Here is a 15,215-nt window from a genome sequence, read left to right as displayed (position 1 = left end):
GGGAACGGTTGTGCTAAGGGGTCGGTTCTTAGTTTAGAGCAAGTGGAACGGTTGTATATCAAGGGGAACGGTTTTTAGGTTCTAAGCAACGGGAACGGTTTGATAGCAAGGGGAACGGTTTTTAGGTTCTAAGCAATGAGAACAGTTTGATAGCAAGGGGAACGGTTTCTATGGGGATGGTTTTTATACCAAGGGGGACGGTTTCGAGCTTGACCTAAGAGGACGGTTATATTGTCTATGGGAACAGTTTTGTTTGTGATCTATGAGGACGATTTTTATACCAAAGGGGTCGGTTTTCATTTTTTACTGATCAAAATAAATCACCCAAATATCACACATCAGTCCATCACATACAAAGAAACAATAGTCCAAGTTTTACACAAACTAACCAAACTTTAACCTTAATATAATGAACAATTCATTACAACGAAGAACAATATTATAGCAATAAGATTGAGATAATTCTTCACAAGTTTTACACACAAACTAACCAAATTAAGCACATATCACAAATCCTCCATGATTAAAACAAAGAGCTACTACTTAATCAAAAGGTCAAAATGTTTCTCTTGAGATGATTAAGTTCTAAATCTTCACAACAAATAAATCCCCCAAAGAGCGACAAGCATGGATCTTCAGATGTTTTCCTGCATACATCAAGATAAAAAGACGAGTAAGCACAAGTAGAATGAAATGGACTGTATGTGTCTCTTTAGAGTCATAACTTATTGCATGACGATCATATTTAGGTATATAATGAAATTAAGAGTAAGCACAAGTAGAATAGAAGAGACACGAATGATAGAAGGATAAAGGGCTGTCATAATTCCTAATTGTTTGAGACAAATCTGGCTCTACATGTGGACCACATCACACAACCAAATAATCCTCTAATAAAATCATGAAAGGAACAAAAGTTAAAACTTGCTGGATTAAAACTTACTATAGATTCTACAATTCAACGTTTGTTGCTGTAGCTATATTGCATTCTACCAGCAGAATGTGAATGTTTGATTATGGCAGGTCCAAAATTTTGTTTCCTTTACTTATAGAAATTTTGTATGTTGTTGCGTGGTATTTCAGCCTACGAGTCATCTTAGAGTTCTGGTCCCCGCAAAGCAAAGGCAAAAAAAAAAAAACAACCGAAAAAAAAAGGAAATTATAATAAGAGTACAAATCAACAGGCTTCAGGGTTGCAAAACATCTGTATGCATCTAACTTCAGTTTAGAATTCTGAAAACCTGAACATGAGTTGCCTACTACCAGAAGGATACAACTTTTATACTCTAAAACCAGGCTATTTTCAGGCTTAGCAAGAAATCATCTGCCTCAAAATCCAGAGGTTATGGGAAACCTCTCCACGCCTCTCAACTTAGCAAATTTTGTACTCCAAAGGGCTAAAAACCTGTACAAGTGCAAATGCTTGATCATATATATCAAGAAAGTGTCACATCTTTGTTGATCATTCTCAATCCTATAGCCTCCTTAGCTGAGACCCAGAAATTTCTCAGAAATCAGTTTTACTGGTTGACCAGCTCCATTTCTTTGAGGTCCCAAAAGGAAGTTTCCTATGCAAAAATAGATAGGGAGAACATGGACATGAAAGTCCTTTTCATCTTTCTGTACGTGGCCACTAGCTAGTTATCTCTCAAGTTAGGAAAAGTTAAGACTCTAAAGCCTACTTATCGGTATCATTAATAATTAACTAATATTCTTTTATCTCTAGAACTGTATTTGATAATTCAAGAGGCGGGTAAGGTTTCAAGCTGACAAATTTGAGACTGTTATGGATACCAAAATTGGTGGTGACAAAATGATTTCAGAACAAATCTTGTGTATGGTATGTAATTTTCTATTAGTTTTCGATGGTGACATAATATGGCTGGCCGCCTCTGAAGTCCGAATCTATCAAATGTGATAAATGTTCATCGAAGATAAAGTATGTTCACCGTGAATGTTTGCATCGCTATTTTGTATGCTGTAGCTATCCATTGGTTTCCATTACTTATATAAATAAGCAGTATAGTTAATAATGCAAACGTGAATTATAACTTTACTACATACAAACAATTGAATACAATTACCAGAATATCCATAAAAATTCCTGGTTAAACCCAATGTACTGAGTCAATATGCATCACTCTTTCAAGTCAAACCTTTCAAGTCAAACCTTCTATGGATCCGTACAAAACATGTTTCTCATTATGAAGAACCTGAAGCGCAATGGAGAATTCATAAGATCTGATTATCATATAGAAGTCTATATAAAAGCCCCAAAACAAGTAGAACAAATTATAAACAAGTGCACAGAATAATTGAATTAAGGATATATTGAATAGAAACAACTGGGCATTACCTTTTGACCACTAGAGGGTATCACTCTGTGCAAACCAAAGAATTTAGTTTCAAGTGTATTCTCATATGTGCGCACATGATGGTGATAGTTTGGAAGCATCCGCAAAAGCACCTACATATTTAAACTAAGTTACACTCTGTTGGCTGCTAATTAAAATTTTGATCAATAAAATCATGAGCATGCTTTGAGCCATATACTGTTTAGAGAAATTAATTGATTGGCTATGAAATGTGCAGAAACAAAAAATTAATGCTGAAACAACTGATGAGCAAGGTAACTCAATTCTTTAATGCTGAAACTACCACTAGTAATATCGTTGGCAGAGAATGATTCAAAGTCTGGTGATGAAGGTGGCAGTTCCTCAGTGAGTAATCAAAATGAACATGTAGAATTTTCAGAAAATAAAGAGAATTCTATAGTGGAGGAAGTTCGATGTCAGGGAAACAGTGCCTCAAAGAGGGGAAGTCTGAAAAATCTGAAGAGGTAGCCATTGATTCAATGCTGAACAACGATCAAAATAATCCAGATTTATCAACAAACCAAACTCCTAGTGAGGCAGCTGCATCTCATGAAGATAGTGCCTCAAATGTCAAAAACATTAGTAAAAATGTTAAAAGTCGGAAAAGGCAAAACTAGAGTCCAAGGATGAGACTCCTAGTGAAGCGACTACATTTAATGAAAACAGTGCATCAAATGATGAAAATGCTAGTAAAAATTATGAAGTTGTGATGACAGAAGCAGAGTCCGGAAAAGGCAAAACTAGAGTCCAAGGATGAGACTCCTAGTGAAGCGACTACATTTAATGAAAACAGTGCATCAAATGATGAAAATGCTAGTAAAAATTATGAAGTTGTGATGACAGAAGCAGAGTCCAAAGATGAAACAACCTCTGATTCGGTCAACATTGATCAAGAAGGCAGTACCGGCTCAGAATCGTCGAACCCTAACTCTGTATAAGATACGAAGAAATCAGCTAAACTATAATATGCGTTGCATCCTTTTAGGAAGGGTAAAACTACTCTGTATAATCGTCGAAACGTTTGTACACAGTCAGTTATTTGATTAATAAAGTTCTGAAGTCTAATTAAAAGCTAATTAGTGTGTACCTGTACATGTACACATCCTTGTCAAGGCTAAGCTCCCTCCTGGACAAGAAGCAAAATTTCAAAATCCCCCCTCCGACAAGCCCCAAATTACTGATGCCAGGGCTCTCAGTGACAAAAGATCTATCATTTTGAACAGAATAACATGTACAATCCAGTGAACTCCTCTTCAATCCTCACCTAACAACCACCAAACACCAGCAAATACTCAAATTTAGGGGAAAATTAGACATTGTAACAATTAACTAAACAATTTTATCGAAAATTTACACTAAATGCAGGATATTCCAAAACTAGGGTTCAAGATGTCTCCAAATTCATACGCTGCGACATATAATCAAGAAAATCAAAGGGATTCATCGCAGAAACCCTAGAAAATTGATAAAATGCTCAATATAGAGGCTTAATTGCTAAATATACTCAAAATCGAAGTAAAGAAATGCAACAGCTGAGCAAAGAATATACAAGGGAAATAGGAGGAGAAAATGAGATCAATACCTTTTTTCTGAGTCGTGTGGAGGTCTCGGCGGCGGTCCTCGAAGACGGCGAGGTCGTGAGGGGAGGCAGTGGACAACGGCGAATTGAGGAGAGGTGGCTGACAAGGTTGGGATGGTCGGCGAACAAGCGGAGGTGTCGAATGAGGGGAAGTGAAGGAGCCAAGGGGAGGAGGGAAACGCGAGGTGGAGATCGTCGAGGACGAGTATGAGTGAAGGAGAGGCGGCAGGCTTTGCTCCGTCGAGGAGAGCTGGAGGACGAAAAAGAGTTCGACACGAGAAAAACCCTAGAGCGGTGATTTGTTTTGATGGGGGTGAAAGTGTGGTGCTCGTTCTAAAAACCAAAACTGAAAATTGGGGACCGTCCCTTTAGCCCATTACATAATTTATTAGAAAAACTAATTCAACCCCAACGTTTTATTTTAAAGCGTTGTCTTAGACTCTATTGTGACGGGTGGAACCGTCACAAAACCGTTTCCTTAGACAGCTAAGGGGACGGTTTTAAACCGTCCCCAAATAACCGTCCCCGTATACTTATTTTGTGATAGTGAGACTTCGATTTTGACAAATCGGGGAACAATCTCCATATTAATGCAGTGTACAAGTTGATTCTTGAGGAGGATAATGAGTCAAAATGTCTATCTAAGAAGATGGATTCCCTAAATCATGACGATGAGATCATTGCAGGCACTGTGATGACTAACATTTTCCTAGAGGCGGGCACACATGATGACATTCCTCATCAAGCTCATCTTTTGGCTACTCTACTTCACGCCAGTGTCACAGTCAATCTTTCAAGGTTGTTGTGCTACAATCTCACTCACATTTTATCCTCTGTGCAATCAGTCATATTCAGTTATTTGTTCACAGATCTCCTCATAGCAATGCAGTTCTCTTTTGATGGCATCCTTGTAGTCCCCGATCAGATGGGCTTAACTGGCAGCTGGCTTACATTAGTCTTAGGGATGCTTAACTTGGAGACATTCCTCAGGCGGTTGATCCTCTTTCTCCTTCATCTCAAACTCCCAAGGTTGAGCCCCACCCCCCCCCCCCCCCCCCCCCCGCCTGATTGTTCCTGAAACTCTCATGAGTGTTGACACATTTCTCAACCTGCATTTAGGACAGTTTCTCTCAGGGTTGAGGTATAACAATCATCAGGGTCGGTGCATCAAGCTGGGATAGAAGCAATTCACAATATCACTCTCAGAGTTATTCGGATGCTTGTTAGGTTGTCAATGATATGGCTATCTCAATGCCGTCTGTCGTACTTCTGACTGTGGCCTAGCAACTTAGCTACTATACGGTTGTTGAAGCCTTCACTGGTGCACATAGAGCTTCTTCGTCTCGGTGGCCATGCAGTTTTTCATAGGACGAGTATGAGCATGCACACTCCATATAGATATCTACGACAACTCTCTTTCGGTCTTTGCAATAGTATCGTTTTATTTCCTTGTTGCGTTGAGTTATATTTGAACTCTTGTTTTTCCATTATCAAGTTGGCTTTCCTCTAGCGTCCATGTAAAGAGGTAGTCTAATTTCCTTTTGCATTATGCATACTCTTTCATTTCACATGCATATATTCCAATGTGATATTGGTTTGATGTGATTGTGTTACAAGCTCGAGATACTTATGTGCACAAGATACGAATAGGAACAATTTTGTGCTAATTGAAAATAATAATAATTAATAGAATGAAAGATACCATAACTTAGCGCTTGGCGACTAAATAACTTAGCGCTTGGCGACTAAATAACTTAGCGCTTGGCGGCTAATGATTACGTGGGAGTGGTTTGGTCGTCATAAAGATAATGCCAAATTTTTTACTTTACAAAACTTTCCTCGAAATTCTAATATAACATATCAAACAATTTCACTCCAAACTATGGTTTGGACAAAAATTTATTTTTCTTGAATATATACTTTTTCTCATGAAAATATTTAAAAAGTTTAATTTTTCAACAATCTTAAACACAAGGTCTATACAATTTTGAAACCTTCACTTTGATGCCACTATTGAAATATGATTTGGAATACATAAGGTTGTTAATTAAATTCAAAATTTAGAATTTTAATTAATGTTTCCAAACAACGAATTGGATTTGAGAATTCCAGAACTAGAATTATAATGATTCCTAGAAATTGGAATTGGAAATGAAACTACAAATTAAAAGTTCTAGAATTGAATTCCAGAATTTGAAATCAAATCCTTGAATCCAAATGTGAATTTATGGAATTTGTGGGAAACAAATTAGGGGGTTAGTCAGAAAAATAGTCTTACATTTTTCGATTCTTTTCGTAAAATTTAACCTTTTCTTTTTTGTTTTTTTCTATATAACAACAAAGGGGAAGCCCCTTAAACAAAAAAATGTAAATATCAAGAAACCATCATAAGATCAAATCATCCAAGGTAATTTCTTGCCTACAATGTCTTGATAAATGAGCATACAAAGCCCCTCTTACTATCTCCTTCAGAACAACATGCATGACTAAGATCCCAATCGATTCTCAACTTTCTGATAAAGTCCAGTGCTTGGATTGTTTCCTTATACATGTGTTGTATTATAGCTTATCTTGACATTCTGAAAAGTTCTAGGTTATGGAATTATAGCATGGTGAGGATTATCACCTATAGTATATTGAATAACATCTATTTCCTTCTCAGAGTTTATTTCCATCACAATTTATAGTCAACATCGCTCCTATGTCAATCAAGTCCACAAGGAATAACCTACAGTTCCTGAGTCAAAGTTCATCAGTAATGCTAAAAAATCTATGAAGCCAACAACCCTAGCCCCTTTATCATGCTTCCTAGCCCCTTTTTCATCTTGAAGCAAGGTCTTGACCCCAATCACACTGGTGAGATGGATCTGACCTTGATGCGCCATCTGTATTAAGTTTAACTCATTCTACTGGAGGAGGTTCTCAGTATGTTAAAGTGAGAGAGAGAGAGAGAGAGAGAGAGAGAGAGAGCTGTATTAAGTTTAATTCATTCTACTTGAGGAGGTTCTCAGTATGTTAAAGTGAGAGAGAGAGAGAGAGAGAGAGAGAGAGAGAGAGAGAGAGAGAGAGAGAGAGAGAGAGTATTGGGTAAATTTTCTTTGAATTGAATATTGAGTGCGTACATATATATACAAGTAGAGGAGGGTGAGGTTTGTCCTCATAACCAATGTGGGACTAAACCCACTACTAACACAATATTATCAACAGCCCCCTCAAACTCATGTTGGATCAAACAAAGTGAGTTTGTGTATAAGAAACTAAAATCAATGAACGGGGGTAAGACTTTTGTGAAGAAATATGCAAGCTTGTCAGCGAATGAGACACGAGGAAGTAGAATTGTCTTGTCCTTAATAACTTGTTGACGGACAAAATGAGTGTCGATCTCAATATGTTTGGTCATCTCATGAAATACTGGATTATTAGCAATATGGATGGTACTCTTATTATCATAATAGAGAGAAGTTGGAATCGTAACAGAAATACCAAAATCACTAAGAAGATGACGAAGATGAATAATCTTTTTAGCTGTTATGGACATTACACAATACTCTGTCTCGATGCTGTAAAGAGCAAAAACATATTGTTTCTTACTCCGTTAGGAAATAAAAGAATCACCAAGAAATATACAATAACCTGTGGTAGACTTCATAGTAGTGGGATCACCAGCCCAATCAGCATTAGAATATGCACAAAGCTCTAACTTGGATGTAGCAAAAAACAGAAGAGAGCGAGTGCTAGTGCCTCAGAGATACCGAAGAATCCGTAATAAGGAAGCATAGTGTGCAGAATGTGGGGCACTAATAAATTAACTGACAATGGCAACAGCATGAGAGATATATGGTCGAGAGATGCACAGATAGACCAACTTGCTAATAAGATGTCGATATCGGGTAGGATCAGATAGACCAACAGTAGCACACCCCGCGGTCCCTGAGAAATTTTTAGACCAAGAAAATAGCGAAGAGAATCCAAGATCCTTCATGTGAAACTGTTGTTGTAATTGAGATTTTGTGAACTGTATACCAGCAGCATCATCACCTGTAATAATCATATCGTCTATATAAAGGAGTAATAAAACTCTGTCACGTGATGTAGTGTAAACAAACAGAGAAGCATCTTGATGACTCTCCATAAAGCTCACCTTGAGCACGACATCGCGAAAACACTCAAACCAAGCACGAGGTGCCTGCTTGAGACTATAAACAGCATGACGAAGGAGACATACGTGTCCCAGAGGAATATTAGACCCTGGAGGCGGTTGTATATATACCGTCTCAGTTAAAGAGCCATGGAGAAAAGCATTCTTGAATTCCATCTGGTATAAGGGCTAACGATGAGCAGCAGCTACCGCAAGTAGAGTACGAATGGTGGGCATCTGAGCAACAGGAGCAAATGTCTCCTCATAATCAATACCTTATTGATGAGTAAAACCTCAAGCCACTAAACAAATTTTTCGACATTCAATGGTGCCATCAGTATGATACTTGACCTTATAAAGCCATTTACTGCCAACAAGATAGATCCCAGGGGGATAGGAAACAACATCTCAGATATGTGTTTACTAAAAGGCCTGAAATTCCTCAGCCATAGCCTGTCACCACTCTAGAAATTGAACTGTCTTTTAAAAGAACTTTGGCTCAATGGTAGTATGAATAGCAGCAAAAAAGTTATTGAAGATGGGTGAATAGGAAGTAACTAAAGCATACCAGACATGCATTACATGTGGGTGTTTGTCTCGACAAAGAGCAAGAGGAACCTCAGGTGGGATAGATGCTAGCACAGGTGTGTGGAGATCAATAGTATTTTTTGGAGTGAGTGTCATGCCCACGGGATAAGGATCAGATAGTGTAAGAGAATGCCCGGGTGAGGAAGAGTCAACAGAAGGAGATGGAGAGATGTTAGGGAGATCTCAAAAGGAAAACTAAGGCGAAGAAGTGGGTGATGCAGTTGACGGGGAAGCATGATTAGTAGAGGGGGAGAAATTGAAATCATCAGAAGCAGAATAATATGGAGAATCCTCTTCGAACTGAACGTACCTGTAGGCGTATAAAACTGCTTATAGGTCCCTTAACACAGCTCGGCACGGTGATTCGACGAACCAATGAACTATCGGGCGACGTATCCAAACACGATCGCTAGACCACAGCATCGAAGCCAAGTGACACGTAACGAAGCGGATTAACGAGGCGACGATGTTAACGAATCGCACGTAAGCAATGGAATACATCCATTCGCGTGCGGAATCAAACCAACGGTTTGGGGAGTCAACGAGTCATCCAACCATAGAACGGATTCGAACTCAGACGAATCGAGATCGAATCGAGATCAGTTTCGGACTCGAACCCAAAAGTGGATTTACTGCCAAATCAGGATCCGGATTTACTGCCAAATCAGGTCAATGAATCAAGTCCGGATAAATCAACCACAGAACCGGAAAACGGATACAAAACGGCAAATCAACAAGCACCTGGAGGACGGCTCACCGAGCCACCAAGGTGGCTCGGTGGTCGAGCCACCTTGGGGTGGCTCGCCAAACCACCGAGCCACCATGTCCACCACATGTGGCTCGGTGCCGAGCCACCTATAGGTGGCTCGGCGGCCACCAAGGTGGCTCGGCCACCACGCGAGCCACCAAGGTGGCCGGCCGAGCCACCTGTTTGGTGGCTCGGTGCCGAGCCACCAACAGTGGCTGCGGTGTGTCGGCCACCGTGCGCGGGCACAGTTCAAGATGGCCTATAAATAGGAGAGGTTGGCTCATTTGTCAAAGCGTTGGAATTTTTGGAGGCGAAGCTCTGCTGGATTCAAGGCTCAGATCTAAAAAAGATTGAAGCTTTGGGACTTTGAGGACTTGCTCTTCCAAATCCGGTGCTCGGCGATTGTCAACGCCAAATAAGGCAAGAGTTCGAGAGGAACCGCGATCTCAGATCTACGTAGTCATCCTCCGGATCAAAGCTTGGCCTTTGATCCCGAGAATTAAAGGCTACTATTTCCTTGGCGAAATAGTACCCTCGGCTATTATTTCCTTGGCGAAATAATACCCGTTATACTGCATAGATCCGACCGCGATCTAGATCACGCGGTGGCCATGGATAAACCCCGGCGCAGGCGAAAGAACCCACAAAAGCGAGTGACGCGCAAAACAGAGAGCTCGTGATTCGTTCGACAAACAAGGCAGAAAAAGTTGTAATCTTTGTTTATTTTTATTTGATTTTCGTTGTAACCGGATCTTATAAAAAGACCGGATCTTTGTAACCGATAAACTGTTAACAAAGTAATCAATGGAATCATCAATGAAGAAAGCTACGATTTTTCCCGCGAACAATCTGGCGACCACAGTGGGAGCCGCCGATCTCGCTGCCGAGATCGGAGCGTCGCAGCCGCGGATCTCAATCCCGGTCGTGGAGGAGGTCGAATACGAGTTCGACCAGTAGAAGTTCGAGGAATACTTGTCGTCCTCGTCCGGATCAACCTCCCCCCGCAAGTCCAAAAAATTCTCCTCCAGGAGAAAAACTCGTTGGTATGAAGACGTTGAAAACACCAACGAAGATCTCGCCCCGTTTGATGCCAAAGTCGCATCGGGTGAGATTCCTCCAATTCCTAACCAGGGCGGATCTGCTCTGGCCTGTTTTCGTCGAAAGTTACCTTAGTCATTGATTTCATTAAACTTTAATCGTTACAAATGAATTCAAACAACAAAAGAATAAAAGATTACAACTTTCTCGAAAATAACACAAGATCCGTTCGTCATCTCTTGCTTGCGTGGGTCTTTAGCCTGTGACGGGGACGTTGATATCCGTGGACTACCTGGCAATCAGATCTGGTCCAGAGCTTCATCGATCCGCGAGGAGATCTAGAAACAGAAGTGCCTGTCTCGATAAAAGCGAGATAATTGCTCTTTTTAGAATTACCACAACGGGATAATACTAAGGATTGGATGCGGGTGATGTAGATCTGGCGACTCTCGATCACTTGTATTAAAGAACTCGATCACTCTTCAGTTCGGCAGGGCTTCGCCAATTCTCCAAAATTCCAGATCTCAAAAAATAAGGGTCTAAGGCTTGTATTTATAGGCTTGAGGGGTTAACGAAGCGGTTAAAACCACCCAAAGGCCCTAATCCGCGTTGGAGACACCCTAGGGTGTCTCCCAAAAATCTCAGACACCCTAGGGTGTCTCCCAAAAATCTCAGACACCCCGTTGAGGTGCATTCATCCGCTTCCGCTGTAAATTCTTCGTCCGAACTCGGATTTGAGTGATTCGAAGTGCGTTGGAAAGCCGACAAGGAGTTCTATCAGCTCCAATGGTTGGATCATCTTCGTTATTCCGAAATTCTGTCAGTTCACGTAGTTCGTTGATTCACTTCAAGCGTTCACCGACATCAATTGAACTCCTGGGAACCGGACAGTGACGTTCATCGTCGTTCCTTAACACTGAGCTGTTCGTGGAGACCTATAGGCAATTTTCGATGCCTATAGATACCCCCTCCAAAGCGTTCCAGACTCGTTTCTTTTATAGAGGAGGCTGGAATACTTTGGATGTGATTGGTCTAGCCTTCAGTCAGCATAAAGGACCTGTGGTTAGCTTCAACTCTTGGCTCCTTCAATTTTCGGTCTATCCAATACTTTGATGAATAGCCGAAGTCCTTCTGGCACTGCGTTTATCGCCTGGCCGTCGTCGGAGTCTCGAGTCTACCACCAGTGAGTTAAGTTTGGCTCGTGTCATTGAGTTGACTTTGAACTGACTATCTCTGTCACATTGTGCTGACCATAGGGTTTCAGATCACCGTATGTTGACTTTTTGGTCACAACGCATTGACTGGCGTTGACCTAGGGTTACGCGTTGACCGGCGTTGACCCTAGGGTTTCGAACGTTGAATGTTGACTTTTTGTCGCAACGCTGTTCGCGGGGAAAACTGTAGCTTTCTTCATTAATGAGATAATTGTCATCTTGGGTTACAAAGATCCGGGTTCGCGGGGAAAACTGTAGCTTTCTTCATTAATGAGATAATTGTCATCTTGGGTTACAAAGATCCGGTCTTTTTTAGATCCGGTTACAACTAAATCAAAGAAAAAAAAATAAAGATTACAACTTTCCTCTTGTGAACAAATCGCGAGCTCCTGTTTTGCGGTCGCTCGCTTTGGTGGGTTCTTTGCCTGCGCCGGGGTTAATCCGTGGACCACCGCGCGATCTAGATCCGGTCGGATCTACACGATTATACGGGTATTATTCCACGAAGGGAATAATAGCCGGGAGGGATTAGTCCACCAAGGGAATAATCGCTCGGATCTCGAGATCTAAGACCAAGCTTAGATCTGGAGTGTGATCTCGTGTAGATCTCAGATCTGTTCTTTCTTCCTCTCGAAATCCTGCCTTTTCTGACGTGGATGCTCGCCGAGGATCAGATCCGAATGTGCAAGTCTTCAAGTCTGCAAAGCTCCGAGTTCGCTCTTCAATCCGGCAGAGTTTTGGCTCTTGAAATTCCAACCTCCGAAAATGAACATTGCCTGGCCTATTTATAGGCTTTCTGGGCCACTGTCGGCCACCTCTGGGTGGCCGACACTGTGCCGAGCCACCTATGGGTGTGGGTTTTCCGAGTTTTTGAGTTGTGTCCGTTTTCCGGTTTTGTCCGTGATTCGGTTGATTGAGACTCTGATTGGTTGATCTGATTTGGCAGTAAGTCGGATTCCTGATTTGGCAGTAAATCCGCTTCTGAGTTCGAGTCCGAAACTGATCTTGATTCGATCGTGATTCGTCCGAGTCTGTTCTCGGTTGGATGACTCGTTGATTCCTTAACTCGTTAGCTTGATTCTGCACGCGGGTGGATTCATTCCGTTGTTCGCGTGCGATTTGTCGATCTCGTCGCCTCGTTGGTTCGTCGGTTTGTGCCGAGCTGAGCTAAGGGACCTATAAGCAATTTTATATGCCTACAGATACCCCCTCCAAAGTATTTCAGTCTCGTTCTTTTATAGAAGAGTCTGGAATACTTTGGATATGATTGCCTCCCACCTTCAGTCGGTGTAATGAGACCTTGGAATGATTTCCGTTCTTGATTCCTTCGATTCTCCAGGCTTTTCGGTGCTTTGTCGAAAGTCTGTAAGAGTTCCGGTGCTGCATTTATTGTCTGACCGTTTGTCGGAATTTTGAACTTTGAAGTCGATTCCTGATTTCTAATTTTTAGCTGACCATCGATTGTGGCGTCGAGTCTTTATGTACAACGCGTTGTCCGGCGTAGTGTGGTTGAGTTATCCTTAAGAATATTTATAAACAATATTCTCCAGGAACTTCTCAAACCAAAAATAAGGAATAGTTTATACACATATACCTTATTGAAGTATTAAGAAGCAGTTTATACTCGTATACTTTTCGGAGTGTTCTTTAGGTTCGAATAATCTGAACCGGCCTAAAAAGAGCCAAAAAAAGCAGTAAATCGGCTCAAAAAATCCTCCGACTCTTCCGAACAAATGGGAGAGGAGTGAGTGAATGATACTCGTATACTTTTCGGAGTGTTCTTTAGGTTCGAATAATCTGAACCGGCCCAAAAAATGTGCCAAAAAAGGCAGTATTTGGGTTCAAAATCTCTCCGACCCTTCCAAATATATGGTAAATAGGTGGAGGAATGAACCGTAGGTTGATCAAAAGTCGTTCCAATGTTTAATTCAGCTCCAATTTGAATTCTGGTTCAAATTTGGTTCAAACTGGTTCAATTTGGCTCAAACTGGCTCATTCTGGTTCAATCTGGCTCAATTTGGCTCATTCTGGCTCATTCTGGCTCATTGTGGCTCATTCTGGCTCAATCTGGCTTGGTCTGGTTCAACCCTGGTCTGGTCTGGTTCAGCCAGATCTGGTTCAAGGCTATAAAAGAGGGTTTTTTCTTCATTTTTTTTTTCTTCTCCTCTTTCTAGGGCCGGCCCCCCCCTTTGCCTCTTTTCTTGATTTCTCTTACCTCGAGCGTCCGATCTCCTTAAAAACTTGATATTCGTCTTAGATCTAGTACTCCTTTTGATCCTTGACTGAAAAATCTTTCTCAACTTCCATTTTTGGAATTTCTCTCTCAGGATTCATCCTTCCTTTTGATCCTTGACTGAGAAATCCCTCGAAACTTCCATATTTAGACTTTCCTTCGAGCCCCTCGAGCGCGTGGTTCGAGCACTTCCAAGATCTAATTTTTGTCGGATCCTCGAGCTTCCCCTCAGGTATATCTCCATAATCTTGATCTATTTCATGTTTGATCTAGTGTATGGAGTCGCGGGATCGCATATAAGGGTTGAGGGTGTGATTTGATGCCTCAAGCTCGCCTTTTTAGGGGATAAAAAAGTGATTTTTATTTCTAGATCTGACCTCTTGAATTCTTTTTGTAGGCCATTATGTCGCGAGTATCGAGAGGTCGTTTTCCTGCTGCATCGGCTGATAGCGCGCTTCCTTCATATGCTGGTGAGCTACTTTTTTGGCATATTTGCAATTTTACAAATTAGTCCCTACGCTTTATGGAAATTTTGCAAATTAACCCTCTTTTTCTGAGAATTTGCAAATTAGTCCTTTTACCCCATTTTGCTCTCCTTGGTGAGGCGATCGGGAAAAGCCTTGATTCTCCTTGGTGAGGATCGACGCTTTAAAGATGGGTTTTGCTTGGTCAAAACCACATCTCATAATAAAGGGGGCGTTTTGACGCTGCATCGTGCTTTATAAGGCAGGGATATATTGTCGATATACCCTATCTTATAAATGCGCAATGTGGCCAAATCGTCTCGCCCTTTATAAGGTAATGACTCTATCTTACCCATTTGTAAGGTGAGTTCAATTTCCTTTTATATCTGAAATTAACAAACACTTAACTGCTTGTTTTCAGTGGAGTATCCTTCCGGAGCCTTTTCATCGCATGCGGTGAATGGACGTCGCGACGAATATTATTCGACGTCTGATGACTTTTCGCCCATTCCGCCTACTCCTCAGTTTGTTCCGGGCACGTCGATAGAGGTTGTCGAAGTAGTGAAGGAAGGTGGACATCGAGCCCTTCGCCAGCTGATCACAGATGCACCTCTTGTGAAGGATGCCAGCTCCGTTCAGTCTCTCAGGAAGACTGACTTCTTGTTTGGTGACTCTACCAGAGATCCCGATGCAGCATTTATTGAAGCTGAGCAGTGGCTTTACCAGACTGGCAGTCGTTTTATGTATTTGTCGAAGATTCCTCGACACTGTTCTTTGACTGAGCTCAGGCGTCAGGCTGTGAAACGGGAGATGTCGTGGCATTTGACAGAGGAGCATG

The 15,215-nt window shown here is 41.4% G+C and overlaps 1 long non-coding RNA gene across 2 annotated transcripts; it reads right to left on the bottom strand.

Moving 5' to 3' along the window:
• Window positions 418-4,289, bottom strand: LOC109851244. Of its 2 annotated transcripts, XR_002249729.1 has the most exons (6): window positions 3,958-4,289; window positions 3,463-3,639; window positions 3,244-3,305; window positions 2,357-2,467; window positions 2,085-2,213; window positions 418-647 (listed from the first exon to the last, which is right to left on the bottom strand). It is a non-coding gene; the product is annotated as an uncharacterized LOC109851244 (long non-coding RNA). The 2 variants fall into 2 exon arrangements; XR_002249728.1 differs by lacking the exon at window positions 2,085-2,213.

Source organism: Asparagus officinalis, chromosome 8 (genome assembly GCF_001876935.1).
Source record: "Asparagus officinalis chromosome 8, Aspof.V1, whole genome shotgun sequence".
Lineage (NCBI taxonomy): Eukaryota > Viridiplantae > Streptophyta > Magnoliopsida > Asparagales > Asparagaceae > Asparagus > Asparagus officinalis.
This window is presented reverse-complemented; position numbering and strand designations above follow the sequence as displayed.